Genomic DNA, 6,592 nt, shown 5'->3' with positions numbered 1-6,592 from the left:
TTCCTTCTATATGTAGCATCACACTTAGACCGGTGCTACAGGGTGGATCTGTCTTCTGCAATAGCAAGAAATCTCACGCTGTTTATTCACTTTCTCTATTTTTCCTCCCTGTGGCTTTTTTTTTCTTCCTGCATAGCAAAACAATGCTTAATTTCCTATTTTTCCTCAAACTCATCCTCTCACTCTCTTTGATGCAGCCTCTGTCTTTCTCTGCCTCATTTTTCTTCACCTCCCTCTCCGCTCCCGCTCCCTCCCTTCCTTACGGGTAATGGTTTAATTGGAGCCTTTTAAGGTGGTTGTGGTGGATGCAGAGGGTGGTGAGGGGGAGTTGAACTGTGGATGCTGCAGTTGCCGCTGCTGAGTCTGTTGAAGCGTGGTGTGGCCAGCTACAGATAAAGCAGTTTGTTTGTTTGTGTGAGAGACCAGCAATTAGGGCCCGCTGCAACATAGAGGGAAAGAGAAGAGCCGACGTCAGCCGCTGTTCCACCACATTGGATCTGGAGAGACGGCAGGTTGCACAGACAGACAGAGAGAGGGAGAAACGGAGAGAGAGAGTGTGATGGCGAGGACTGGGACTGACAGAAGTGGAGGGATTAAGTGAGAGAGAGGATTGGAGGCAGGCAATTGACAACAGAGGAAATGCAATAAATAATTCTCATTAACCATGAAATGATAACTTAAGCACGCGAGGCATACAAACACAACCCACAGTGAAAGATGCGCAGCTATAACTTCTCAAGCCATAAAGGCTCTATTGAGCTGAAACATTTAGCTATATGACTTGTAATCAAATTTTATTTCATTATCTTGCATTGTAATGACTTCCCTGCAAACAAAGTACCTCAGATTGTTTGTTTATTGTCTTTGTGTATAATTCTGCGGCACTGGCAAAAGAAAGACTAACCTTCCATAACAGCATTATATAAAATGGTCCGATACATTTATGGGTTTCTTTACCTCAAATAAAAATCCAAGCAACTGCTCTAAGCTAGTTCCTTGTTTTATATTTCTCAGAGATGGGAAAAGAAGTTGCGCACTCTGACTCTGTATGTGTCAGATGACATTTCGGGCCTCAGGCCTTCAAGATCAACAATCATGAGGTAGAGATGATCACCACAGAATGAGGTCAGTGGCCTGAGGCGTCATTTACAGCTACGTCTGTTGGTCACTGACTCATTCAACCAGACCGTTATGGTACGGGCGTGGCCCAACTGTGCTGGTTAAACTAATAATCTGTTAACATTTGCATAAATAAATGCCTGTTCTTCTTTATACCACAAATTGCTTCCTCACGTTACATCCCGAGCATTCATTCTTCAAATACATCCTTGGTTTACAAGTAACCTTAGCATTAGCAGATGGAAACTTTAACAATCTAAAATCTGTAACAGCATGGCCAAGCTTGACATATATTCTTTGGGATATGTAGTGCCATCACTTGTGAAGGAGCCGTATAAGAAGGGTCTCTCACCACATTTTCTGTCTCCTTTTTTCTCTCTCACTCCATAACTGTTAGCATGTCAACTGTCCTGTAATGATAACAGCAACATAGTGACAGCAATGACCTATATCATCGACTTCCCCTTAATACCACATTTTAAAATTGCTGACCAGGGATAGAAAGAAGCTACTGATTGCAAGAATGAGGCTGTATGAGTCAAGAATAGTTTGTTTAATACTAATGGGTACAAATTATCTGTATTTGGCCTCATCATTGCAGTAAGCTCAGTATTTATAAAGTGTAGCGTATAGTTCTTGAACTGCTGCTTTGCTGTACAGAGTTTAAGAGTGTGAGACACCGTAGGAACACGGATGAGAATAGACTTGATCGGTACGATACATACAACTCTAACTCTGATATAGGACACAGCTATGTATCCCAATACAGTAAATATGTTCAATACAATAAAATATATTTGAACCAAACTGTGCACATGAGTTGGCAACTTACTCACAGTTCACTCTTTACTTGCAATCCATTATTTATTGACTCCAGGCTTGACTCATTTAAACTACTCATTTATCTATTTATATATAATTAAAAACAAGTCAGTAGATCCCCAGGGACCCACGGACTGTTTATCTGGGGCTGATACCTGTCGATATAATTCAGAAGAAGGACATCTACCTCTTTAAAATTCTGACACTGTAAAAAGGCCATCACAAGGAGCTGGCTGAAAAGTGATCCTCCAAGTACAGGACAGTGGCTGGCCATTGTAGAGGAGATATACTACATGGAAAAACTGACTCATTTGTTAAGGATGAAAGCAGGGACCCATGAACAACGCTGGCTAAAATGGACATCATTCAGGGAAAAGATGAGTAATGTTCTCAGCTGACCTGTAAAGACTGGACCAAAGATTATAATGAGCAATTGGTGGACTTCCTTTTCATTTAATTAATTGTATTTACTTATTTATTTATTTTGTCATTTACAATGTTGTGTCACGTTTTTTGTTAACTGAAAAAAATAAAAAAATAAAAAGTCTGTATATTTTGCTATTCAAAGCTTGAGATATTGTCCCTGCTGTTTTTGCTGAAACATTATCTGCTTCCAATACTATTGAGTGTGGACTTATTCTAACATCAAGTTGTGAGAATGTATTAATAAATATGTGCCGATACGGCTTGTAATCGGAATACTTTTTAAACTTAATAGAAAACATTGTTTATTTATACAATTATAAAATTGTCAAAGTCCTTATATTACTTTTGTTGAATTACTTACTCTATTCAATATATTACATTTAATTCATAGGGAGAGATATTTCTGGAAACTAGTCAAGATGATGTTAAACCATTACACTTGAGACTTGTGGAGTTGGACTTTTATTTTGCGATTACAGTGATTCATTGCCTAGACGGGTAGTCATGCTTTGGACTTGACTGCGCTCATGTGGGTAAGATTGTTTTGTCTGTATGTGGGTTTCATCCGATGACTCACTGGCCTCTATTATTTTGCTGCCATCGCTCGGAGAGGCAAAATAAAAATGCTTGTTTATTTCCTAAGCAGAAATAACATTGGGAAATCCCTTGAAGAGCATTGCTCAAGTTGGCTCTCATGCCACAGTATGTCATCAGACTGATCGCACACTCACGCCCCAGTGCAGGGGTCTGGTCCTAATGCATAGCATCAGTGAGGGCTGGTCAAAGGAAGCGAAAGTTAACGGTAAGCCTAATGTTGGAGGCCGGGCAGGAAGAGGTTTTGGCTTTTTACAGAGAAGGAAATGAGTCCTACACATGCTGTACATACAGACATTTTCTCTATTCCACACAATACATATGTGGAGCGTGACCGCCTTACTGCAGTATACAACATGCTCATTTACTCTCATCGTGGCACACACATGCACTCTCATTGCAAACTCCTGACTCAAGTCTCAGACCTAGATTTGATTTTCTTCTCAAAGGGCTTCTTTGTTGAATAAGCTTTGCCTGTGAAAAGTACATACAGTACTGTGACTTAATTTGAACTTGGAATTAGGATGCTGTAATGTGTCCTACCATATTGAATTACAAGGTTTATTTCTCGTGACTATTCTGACTGATGCTCTTCCTCTGCTTTCTGTCTTTTCTTTGGAATTGAATGGTTGATTCAAGTTTGAAAAGCATACACACTTTGCGCGTGATCTGCTGTCGGCAAAATGCCCCGCCCACAGTAGCGTGGAAGGAGAGAGGCAGAGTGAAGGGATAAAATCTAAACTGAGAGAAGCTAAAGCAAAAGGCTACCAGCGGCAACAATAGTAAAACAGGAGGATATTTTGCGTTTGATAGGCGTTCTAGGCCAATTTTACAGGAATGGTAACAGGTTAAAGTGTATGGAGCATGAAGCGGAAGCCAATAACTAGTGGAAAGGAGGACAGCTACAACAAGCGTGTCCTGTACATAAATATGTGAAGCAGACCTGAAGTACAGATGTAATGATGTAGAAGATATGCTGTTTTTGTCACGGTTGACTTTCTGCCCCCCTGAAAAAGAAAACACACTTCCACCCTTTCCCTCTGCCTCACAGAATAGCCAAATGAAAAGTATGGGATTTCCCAGATTTTTTCATAAAGGTCTTCCATCTTCCTTTGTTTAAAAAAGGGAAAGTATTTCGAAAAAAGCCTTTTGAGGATTTATGCTGAGCTGAAAAGAGCTGCAAATAATTAGTAAGGTAAGGCTGACCTGCGATAGAGGAAGCAATGCTAATGAGTGTTTACTCAATTTAGTCTCACTCCTTATTGGCCCCAAACAACAGAGCCTCAAGATGGCTGGTCACGTTTTTTCCTTCCCCAGAAGTAAACATCTGCTAGGGCCTCCGTGACACATGACATGCCATCTGTTGTTTCTCTCTCAACCCTTTCCATCTTATGCAATTATGTGAGTGGCAGCTTTTAGTAAAAAGGTGTGACGTGACTACTCTCATGGCCATGCCACTGGAGCTGAAATAAATATAAATAAATGTCAAGAAGTGAAATCCTCAACACTATAATGTTACTGTGTGCACTTAGCTGGGGACAGTTACTCCATCCTGTACATTGCCTTTGGTCTGGGTTATGCCCAGATGAGCGTGCCACGATCTGCAGTGCAAAACAAAGGCCTCTTCTCTCAGTGAAACAGGAGATCTCTAAGCAAGCATCTGGCATCCTGGACACTGGGCGAGTCGTGTAGATGATCTGGAGATGAAAAATGGCAATAACGCATGCCTCCTTGAGGTCACTTGGCAGGGTTGGGCAAACTTGATACATTCCTTCCTCAATATTTCCTTTTCAGCTCTGTGACTTTCTCACTCTCCCTGCCACTCTCTAATTTGTTCATCACCCTCAACACTGGCTGGGAGAGGGAGCGGTGGGCTGACAGAGACAGGATACGCTGTTTGTCAGCCAGCAGCGGACGTGCCTGGCGGAGCTCCGCTTTCAGCCGAGGTGTCAAACAAAGAGTCACTCGGTCCAAGAACTGCAGGACAAGCTGTAAGTCTGTCCGCCCTCAAGAGTCACACCCCCCTCCTCCTTTGATAGTGCTTGCCAGTGCTCGCTCTATCCCTACCTGACCCTACCTGACTCTCTTTCATCCTTTACTGGAGAAACTAAAATAAACTAAGCAATAAGATGACACTGTCGACTCCTAACAAATTGCTTTCTTGTGCAGCTTATCACCCTTCTATACCCTCATCCTCCCCCCGCCCTCTAAGAACTGAAAGGTGACTAGTCAAAGAGCCACTGTTTGTGTTTTCATGCATGTGTGTTTGTGTGCGTGTGTTAATGGCAGAGCAGGGGGTCACGCAGGGCAAACACAAGTAGATTTAGTCTCGGACTCAATCTCATCATCTTTTGTTGCCGCTGTCAGGCAGATGGTGCCGCCTGGTTCCTCATTTAACACACACACACACACACACACACACACGCGGACATACAAGTACACACACACTCCCGCCCGCTCAGTAAAAGACCATACATCATTTCATTACCCGTCTTCGGTTTTGTACAATAACATCCGCTGGGGTAATAACCGCATTCTCTCCCAGAACATTTCATCAGGGATATCAGCCTGTACTGCTGGACAACGTTGCCAGGTCGAGTCTTTTCTTGTAAAACTATCCCTGCATTTCCCCTCCAACACCGCCAGCATCTTCAATCAAACAACACCTGATACTTTTGATTAAATGTGAATCTATTTCATTCAGGCTGGTGGCACCAGTGGTGAAAATGGCCAATATATTTTGTAGAGGTAGACCATATTGTTAAGAAAACTATCAGAAAAAGAATGTAAATAAGATCAAATGACAACCGGAAATAGATACATATTCAAATTTACATTTTAGGATATATATTCCCACCAGCTCATAGCCATATTACAAGTATTTGCTTTCTCGTTCTTTGAGGCTTCAAGCAAGACGGTAGCAATGCTGACTCTTTTGAACATTGGCACAAAAAGGTTTGGAAAAATATCTTTCCCTCTGGGTTCTTAAGTCAAACGTGACATTTAAATCTGCATTAATTGATTTTGGGCACTTTGTACTTACTCTCTCATTTGGTGTTAGTCACAGGGGCGTAGGTTTGGTCTCAGCATTGGTAGGGACACTGCTGCCACAGTATTGCATTGACCCTTTAGAAGAGAGCGCTGTCTCTTTAAAAGAGGAGCTAGGAAGACGTGCAGTATGCAGGCTGAAGACGAAAACGTGTGCTTGTGTTTAACCTGGGATTTGTTTTAATAAAAGTTGCAAACTGAAGAAGGACGTGTTTGTGAACAGTTCGTTTTAAGGGTGCAACACTGACATAAGGTCAGATTCCCCAAACATCCTTCAATTTCATTGCTAATGCATGGCAACACAATGCCATGATTTGACCTCACCTGAAGCCCTAATGGTCCAGCTGCTTCCTCAACCTGCACTGCATCTTCACTGGATTTCTGAGTTTCCTGAATGCGTTTCAAAATAATGCAGGTTTGCACTGTGTGGGTAATTAGCCTACTACTAGCTAACTAACAATGAACTGGGCTTCTTGATAGCTACTTACACTCTGGGTGAAAACACTTTGTATATCCCTTTTCATTTTGGGTGGCATTTCCCTATCTACAAAGCACACAAGGGTCAACAATACCATTGCTGAGG

This window comes from Taurulus bubalis (genome assembly GCF_910589615.1).
Source record: "Taurulus bubalis genome assembly, chromosome: 7".
Classification (NCBI taxonomy): domain Eukaryota; kingdom Metazoa; phylum Chordata; class Actinopteri; order Perciformes; family Cottidae; genus Taurulus; species Taurulus bubalis.
Note: the sequence above shows the minus strand (reverse complement) of the source record.